Source organism: Pistacia vera, unplaced genomic scaffold (assembly GCF_008641045.1).
Source record: "Pistacia vera cultivar Batoury unplaced genomic scaffold, PisVer_v2 Contig135, whole genome shotgun sequence".
Lineage (NCBI taxonomy): Eukaryota > Viridiplantae > Streptophyta > Magnoliopsida > Sapindales > Anacardiaceae > Pistacia > Pistacia vera.
The window spans coordinates 327653-336974 of NW_022195412.1; positions in this window are offsets into that span (position 1 = coordinate 327653).

Sequence of the window (9322 nt, forward strand, 5' to 3'; positions counted from 1 at the left end):
GAAGGCAGTTAAAGTGCAACCTGGGCTGAAAAGAGAGAGCCGAAAGAGCAGGTTTGTGAAATCGCCTTACACTATACTAACACGTGGAATTAAGAGGAAAACAAAGAAACAAATTGAGGAGGAAGCCAAAATTGAGGGGGTTAAAGAGGTTTCTGGAGGAAGTGGGGTAGTTATAATGGAGGAGGTTGAGGCGGGAGGCGAAGGAAGCGGGGATGTACAAATGGAGGAAGCGAGAGGAAGCGGGCAAGCAAAAATGGAGTCCACTGTCGATTTGTATAGGCCAATAGAGGAGGAAAAGAAAAAACCCTTCTATGCCTATTACAATGAATCCGGAAGTAATGCCCTTGTAAAGTGTAAGACCGTGGATTATTCTTGTGATTGGTTTGAAAAGATTTTGATGATGGGTAGTTGGCATCACGACTCGGTGAGTTATTTTCGCTTAATTTTCCTTATTTTTGCTTATATTTTCCATGAGGTATTGTATACTTATCATGTTGTTTTTATTTGATGCAGCATATCGATGAGGTATTGGCACTGATGAGGCTGCGACAAACCAACAATGGTGATCTATTGTATCCCGATTGTGCCATCACCGATGTGGCCTTTGGCCAAACACTGGTGTCGACATATCGCAATTTATTGAAAAAGGCCATTGGTATATCTGTAGCAAAAGGAGCCAAGCGAAAACGATCGAGCACAGAAGACTTGGACTGCGTCCCTAATGATTTTAAGTTTAATGACAGGATGATGCAGTATGTAATGGGGGACAGGCCCAAATATGGCCACAGTTGGGCAAAGGTTAAAAGTGTCTACTGCATCATCCTGGTCAAGGAAATGCACTGGATAGCAATCGTCACGCTCTTAGAGGAGAGGTTGCTGAAGATCCTTGACTGTAACCCAACAATTTGTCGAGACAAGCAGTTGGAGGCACTGTCCGTGTTGTTCCCGTAGTTGTTACACGAGAGCGGGATGTTTGAGCACCTCGGTGATGAAGCATTGACAGGAAAGTGGCCACTCAAGCGCGTTCCCGTCCCAACAAATGAGTCAAGGTAAATTTTCTATAAAACTAACTTATATAATAGAATTGTTCTATAAACTGATTCTAATGCTAATGTCATCTTCCTATTGTAGTGTTGATTATGGGGCATATGCCCTGAAATTTATTTAGTTCGACATGACCAACAGCCCGATGGATGGATTGAATGACGAAACAATGAGCATCTTTCGGGAGCGCTCGGCTGTTGAGTACTTCCATGGGGAAATGGATCCGTTTTGAGTGACCACAACCCAATGAAAAGGTTTGGAATTGTACTTTTAATTTTGTAGTTTATGTGATGTTGATGTTGATACTTGGGTTGTGGTGCTGATGCTGCAGGTGTCATGCTTATACACAACTTTACTGAAATAGACGGACTCAGTGAACTTTTCAATCTTGCACTCCATAACTTAGGTTTGTGAAGAGAGAAAATTTTACTCCCCAGACATCCCAACTTTCCATTTAACAAATTGGCCCTGAAAAACTTTTTGTTTTTTTGTGTTTTATTTAGAAAAGCTGACGTGGCTGTAGGTGTGCCGGATAATTTTGCAGGTTGCTGGCAAACAGTGAGAGGGAACTCCTTAAACTGGCTTGGGCTGTCAGAGTAGGCTGCCGGCAAGGCATGGTACCAAAGAATGATCTCAGACAGTGATTATACCGAATTTGAAAACTTCTCATAGTGGCGACATCTGCAATCAAGGCTGCTGGCAAGCCATGGTACCAAAGAATGATCTCAGACAGTGATTATACCGAATTTGAAAACTTCTCATAGTGGCAGCATCTGCAATCAAGGCTGCTGGCAAGGCATGGTACCAAAGAATGATCTCAGACAGTGATTATACCGAATTTGAAAACTTCTCATACTAGCAGCATCTGCAATCAAGGCTGCTGGCAAGGCATGGTACCAAAGAATGATCTGAGATAGTGATTATACCGAATTCCAAAACTTGTCAAAGTGGCTTAGGATTTATTCATTTTTGGCACTATTATGAATGATTTTAAGTATAAACTTTCAATTACATTGATGTCTCTTATATTTTGATCTGCTGGATTAGATTGATATAAATGACTTCATTTTGCTGCTTATACTTTTCGTATTTGGGAGGAAAATGAGTTATAAATGACAGATTATTACATAATACAGGAGAAATGTAGGATTGTTCTTTTTTTTCATGATCGCTTAAGCGATATATGAGCGACCACAAATATCTCTTAAGCGACCAAGATTTTTTCTCAAATGATCGCTTAAGTGATCTACAATCGCTTAAGCGACCAAGAGTGAAAGCGAAGAATCGCATGAGATACTAGAGGATCGCTTAAGCGATCATAGATCTGGGCAGATTTTATTCTGCCCCGAAAAAGATCGCTTAAGTGATTCGAAATCGATTAAGTGACCAAGAGTAAAAGCGACGAATCGTTAAGCGATAACAGAGGATCGCTTAAGCGATCATAGATCTAGGCAGATTTTATTCTGCCTCAGAAGATATCGCTTAAGAGATCCTAAATCGCTTAAGCGACCAAGAGTAAAAGAGAGGAATCGCTTAAGCGATACAAGAGGATCGCTTAAGCGATCATAGATCTAGGCAGATTTTATTCTGCCTCGGATGAGATCGCTTAATCGATCTTAAATCTCTTAAGCAACCAAGAGTAAAAGCGAGGAATCGCTTAAGCGATCATAGATCTGTGCAGATTTTATTCTACCTCGGAAGAAATTGCTTAAGCGATCATAAATCGCTTAAGCGCCTAGGAGTCAAAGTGAGGAATCGCTTAAGCGATACAAGAGGATCGATTAAGTGACCATAGATCTGTGCAGATTTTATTCTGCCTCGGAAGAGATCGCTTAAGCGATCATAAATCGCTTAAGCGACCAAGAGTCAAAGCGAGGAATCGTTTAAGCGATACAAGAGGATCGCTTTAGCGATCATAGATCTGGGCATATTTTATTCTGCTTAAGAGATCCTAAATCGCTTAAGCGACCAAGAGTCAAAGCGAGGAATCACTTAAGCGATCATAGATCTGGGCAGATTTTATTCTGCCTCGGAAGAGATTGCTTAAGAGAACCTATATCGCTTAGACGGCCAAGAGTAAAAGCAAGGAATCGCTTAAGCGATACCAGAGGATCGCTTAAGCGATCATCTATCTAGGCAGATTTTATTCTTCCTTGGAAGAGATCGTTCAACCGACCAAGCGCGACTAACTAAACACGTAAAATGGGTTAAAATGAAAGGATTAAAACATATTTGGGTCGAATAGACAAAAAAATTTTAAAAAAATTTGAAATTTCTCAAAACAAGCCCCACTAACTGCTCACCTCACTTAATCGAAATTCATTAGGGCAAAAATTGATTTCTTGAACCAAAGGGAGACAGGTGATTTTCGATCCAACCCTGCAAATTTCCACACCATATTCAATCGTAAACTCAATTTCTTAAACCCTAAACGGAATATAGTCGCAATTTTCGGTGATAAGTCACGATTTTCTATCGATTTCTTGAACCCTAAATGGAATCTGCGCGATTTCTGGCGATACAGCCCATATTTCCGATCCAAACTACAAATTTTCACACCAAATTCAATCCAAAACCATGGCTGACACTCACAATGACGAGGACAACCCAACACCACTTCGAATCGTAGATTCCGATAGCGCAAGCAGTTCAATGGCTGCTCCGGTGGATCATCCAATCAGTGAACATGGTCGACAGGGAGAAGAGACGCCGGTGGCACAAGAACAGATGGAAGAATCGTCAAACAGTTCTGAAGAAGAGGAGTCGGGTGATCATTTAGGCCAGGAGGAGGATTCCGGCGAGAATTCAGGGCAGGAGGAGTCTTCCGAGGATTTAGGAGACGAGGAGGAGGCCGGCGAGAACGAGCAGGCCGCCGAAGAAAGGGTACGTTCTTAACTGTCGCTTAAGCGATCATTTGTATTGCTTAAGTGATTAACCTCTTTTACTCCATCTGCCCAGATATAAGATCAGCTAATCGATCCTTTATATCGCTTAAGCGATTGATTAAGTTGACTCTTGGTCGCTTAAGTGATTTAAGATCGCTTAAGCGATCAAGCGATCATTTTGAGTTAGAATCATAGATATAAAATCGCTTAAGCAATCTTGCACGAGGCAGAGTCAAGATCTCTTAACCGATCTGACATCGCTTAACCGATCTGACATCGCTTAACCGACCACAGTCGTAATTTTTTGTTGCTAATATCTTGTTTATTAGTTGTTTAGGTTTATTTTTGTTGCTGACATTTTGTTTATATCGATTTTGCAGATTGTGCGGGCCATAAACATCAAAGACTACGAGTTGGACCTTATAAGTGATAAGGTGCCCTACTTCCCTGCAAGGGTGACGATCAGGTCCAGTTGGGAAGTTTTTGACAGAATACAGGACATTTTAGATGGAATTAGGAATGGTAATAGAGATTTCAGTCAAACTTGTTTCGGTCAATTTTTAGGACTCAAAAATCATTGGAAAAAGGAATTTTGGGGACAGGGAGTGCATTACATGTTGTTGCACTCAGTAAGATGCAAAAAAAAAAAAAATGTGGTTTGTGGTGGGCGGAAAGCCACTACGTTTTGGCATGATAGAATATGCCCTCGTGAAGGGCTTAGGATGTGGGGAAGTGCCAGAAAAAAAGGCAGAGAGAGTAAAGAATAGTCGGGGAGCCATACAGTTTCATAATAAAGTTTTGCAAGGGGCTAAGTCTATTACAGCACAGGGTTTAGAGAAGAGTCTAGAAACAATTAAATATACTGATAAAGAGAAGATAAAAGTGTGCTTGGTTTTGTTTTTACATTCGATCTTATTGGTTGGTGACTCAACAAAAGCTGTTGAGAAAGATTGGTTGTTGTTTTCCAGCAACTTGAAGTTCTTTAATTCTTATCCATAGGGACTGAAATCATATGAGCGAACCATCAGCAACCTGAAAAAAGTAGACATGGCGTTAAAGCAGCCCCAATGGGATGGGAAGGATAAACCAAGCACGTACAATTTGTTTGGCTTCCCATGGGCAATGTAGGTAAATATTAATAGCTTTTTATTATATTTTTTGTAACATATGTGTTTGAATTATGATATGGACTGTTTTTTTTTTTTTTCCAATGTAGGCTTGGATGTACGAGGCCATCCCTGTCTTCGCTAGGGGGGGGGGGAGCAACAGTTTGGATGTGCAACAACAATTTCCTAGGATGTTGCGGTGGCATGTCCAGAGGTACACCCATTCGGATTACGAGCAAATAGACGTTGAGATTCAAGCGGCTGGGGTAAGATTAAAGGACTAAGCTTTTGCATATGCAGTTGCTTTAAAATTTTGCTTTAATCTGATTGATTTTGTTTCTTATTGCAAGGACTCGTCCATCCCTTTCTCACCGCTATTAGGGCTGAAGCGGAAGAAGACTATGTCAAATCTTTCAACGCACTGGATGATGCAAGCGATGAAGGGATAGACCGCCTGATGCGGGACCTAGAAGGGGTCACGCATGTGATGGCAGTTGCGGGGCCACTGCTTCACAACATGGTTGATGCCGAGGAGGATGAAGCTCCAATCGGCCGGAGGTCCGAGGAGGAGGAGGAGGAGAGGGAGGAAGAGGTTCGTATGCCTCAACAAACCAGTACAATAAGTACCGCTTTTCTGAGACATCAGCGTCAGGAGAATGAGGTTGTTGACCTCATAAACGGCTTGTTTGAGAGTTTTACAACAACCATTGATGCAAGGTTTGAGAGTTTTACAACAGCCGTTTATGCAAGGTTTGACAAGATGGAAGAGTGCATGAAAAGGGTGGAGGAGAAAATGTATAAACTATGAGAGAAAGTTGGTACAGTGGAGGAGAAAGTTGGTGGAGAATTAAAGGCGGTTGAAGTGCAGACTGGCTTGAAAAGAGAGAGCCAAAAGAGCAAGTTTGTGAAATCGCCTTACATGGTAGTGACACGGGGAAAGAAGAAGAAAATTAAGAAACAAATGGAGCAAGAACTAGAAATAGAGGAGTTTGGTGGAGGAAGTGGGGCAGTGATAATGGAGGAGGGCGAGGTGGGAGGCGAAGGAAGCGGGGATGTAAAAATAGAGGAAGCGGGAGGAAGTGGGCAAGGGGAATTGTAGTCAAATGTCGATTTGCATAGGCCAATAGAGGAAAAGAAAAAACTCTTCTATGCCTATTACAATGGATCAGGAAGTAATGGCCATATAAAGTGTAAGACAGGGGATTATCCCCGAGAATGGTTTAGGAACTTGTTGACGATGGGCACGTGGCTTGAGGACTTGGTGAATTTTTTTTTTTTTGGCTTAATTTTCCTTATTTTTGCCTATGTTTTCCATACTTATCTTGTTGTTTTTATTTGATGTAGCATATCGATGAGATATTGGCACTGATGAGGCAACGGCAGACTACTGATGGTGATCTGTTGTATCTTGACTGTGCCATCACTGATGTGGCATTTGGCCAAAGGCTTGTTTCGGCATATCTCACTTTACTTAAAAATGTCGTTGCTAGTGGTGCAGTAAAAGGACCAAAGCAAAAAAGATTGGCCCCAGTACAGATACACTGCATCCCTGATGATTTTCATTTTAATGATAGAATTATGCAGTATATACGGGGGGATCAACCCAAATATGGCCACAGTTGGGCCTTTGTTAAAAGAGTGTACTGCATCATCCTCGTCAAAGAGATGCACTAGATAGCAATCGTTGCTCATCTAGAGGAGGGGTTGCTGAAGATCCTTGACTGTAACCCCACTATTTGTCGGGACAAGCAGTTGCAGGTGGAGTTGGAGCCACTGTCCAGGTTGTTCCTGCGGCTATTGCATGACAGCGGGATGTTTGGGCACTTGGGTGATGAAGTACTAACCGGAAAGTGGCCAATTAAGCGCTCTACCGACCCAATAAATGAGTCAAGGTAACTTCTGTATAAAACTAACTTATATAATACAATTGTTCTATAAGTTTATTCTAACGCTAATGTCTCATCCTATTGTAGTGCTGAATGTGGGGTATATGCCCTGAAATTTATTGAGTTCGACATGACCAACACCCCGATGGATGGGTTGAATGACGAAACAATGAGAGACCAGCCCCAATGGGTGGGAAAGTATCACCAAGCACCGTAAATTTGTGTTTGGCTTCCCATGGGCAATGAGGTAATATTAATAGCTTTTTATTATATTTTTTGTAACATATGTGTTTGAATTATGATATGGACTGTTTTTTTTTTTTTTTATTATTACATAATACAGGAGAAATGTAGGATTCTTCTCTTTTTGTCATGATCGCTTAAGCGATATATGAGCGACCACATATATCTCTTAAGCGACCAAGATTTTTTCTCAAATGATCGCTTAAGCGACCAAGAGTAAAAGTGAAGAATCGCTTAAGCGATACCAGAGGATTGCTTAAGCGATCATCTATCTGGGCAGATTTTATTCTGCCTCGGAAGAGATCGCTTAAGCGATCTGAAATTGCTTAAGCGACCAAGAGTAAAGCGAGGAATCGCTTAAGCGATACAAGAGGATCGCTTAAGCGATCATAGACTTGGGCAGATTTTATTCTGCCTCGGAAGAGATCGCTTTAGCGATCTTCAATTGCTTAAGCGACCAAGAGTAAAACCGAGGAATCGCTTAAGCGATAACAGTGGCTCGCTTAAGCGATCATAGACCTGGGCAGATTTTATTCTGCCTCGGAAGAAGCGATCTTCAATCGCTTAAGCGATCAAGAGTAAAACCGAGGAATCGCTTAATCGATCATAGATCTGGGCAGATTTTATTCTGCCTCCGAAGAGATCGCTTAAGCGATCTGAAATCGCCAGATCGCTTAAGCGACCAAGAGTAAAGTGAGGAATCGCTTAAGTGATACAAGAGGATCGCTTAAGTGATCATAGACCTGGGCAGATTTTATTCTGCCTCGAAAGAGATCACGTAAACAATCTTAAATCGCTAAAGCGACCAAGAGTAAAACCGAGGAATCGCCTAAGCGATACAAGAGGATTGCTTAAGTGATCATAGATCTGGGCAGATTTTATTCTGCCTCGGAAGAGATCGCTTACGCGACCAAGCCCCACTAACTAAACACATAAAATGGGTTAAAATGAAAGGATTAAAACATATTTGGGTCGAATAGACATAAAAAAGTTTTTAAAATTTGAAATTTCTCAAAACAAGCCCTACTAACTATTCACCTCGCTTAATCGAAATTCATTAGGGCAAAAATCAATTTCTTGAACCAAAGGGAGACAGGCGATTTCCGATCCAACCCGCAAATTTCCACACCATATTCAATCATAAACTCAATTTCTTGAACCCTAAACGGAATATAGTCACGATTTCCAGCAATAAGTCATGATTTTCTATCGATTTCTTGAACCCTAAACCCTATCTGCACGATTTCCGACGATACAACCCACATTTTCGATCCAAACTACAAATTTTGACACCAAATTCAATCCAAAACCATGGCTGACACTGACAATGACGAAGACAACCCAACGCCACTTCAAATCCTAGATTCCGGTGGTGCAAGCAGTTCAATGGCTGCTCCGGTGGATCATCTGATCAGTGAACGTGGTCAACAGGGAGAGGAGACGTCGGCGGCACAAGAATAGAGGGAAGAATCATCAAACGGTTTTGAAGACCAGGAGTCAGGCAATAATTCAGGCCAAGAGGAGGATTCCGACGAGAATTCAGGGCAAGAGGAGTCTTCTGAGGATTCAGACGACGAGGAGGAGGCCGGCGAGAACAAGTAGGCTGCCGAAGCAAGGGTACGTTCTGAACTGTCGCGATTAACCTCTTTTACTCTTACCCAGATCTAAGATCGCTTAAGCGATCCTTTATATCGCTTAAGCGATTGATTAGTTTGACTCTTGGCATAGATATAAGATCGCTTAAGCGATTGTTTGTGTCGCTTAAGAGATTCTTTCAGTTTACTCTTGGTCGCTTAAGCGATTTGAAATCGCTTAAGCGATCTTGCACGAGGCAGAGTCAAGATCTCTTAAGCGATCTGAAATCATTTAACCGACCACAGTCGTAATTTTTTGTTGCTGATATTTTGTTTATTAGTTGTTTTGGTTTAATTTTGTTGCTGACATTTTGTTTATATCGATTGTGCAGATTGTGCAGACTGTAAACATCACAGACTACGAGTTGGACCTTATAAGCGATAAGGTGCCCTACTTCCCTACAAGGGTGACGGTCAGGTCATGTTGGGAAGTTTTTGACAGAATACAGGACATTTTAGATGGAATTAGGAATGGTAAAAGAGAATTCAGTCGCACTTATTTCGGTCAGTTTTTAGGACTCGAA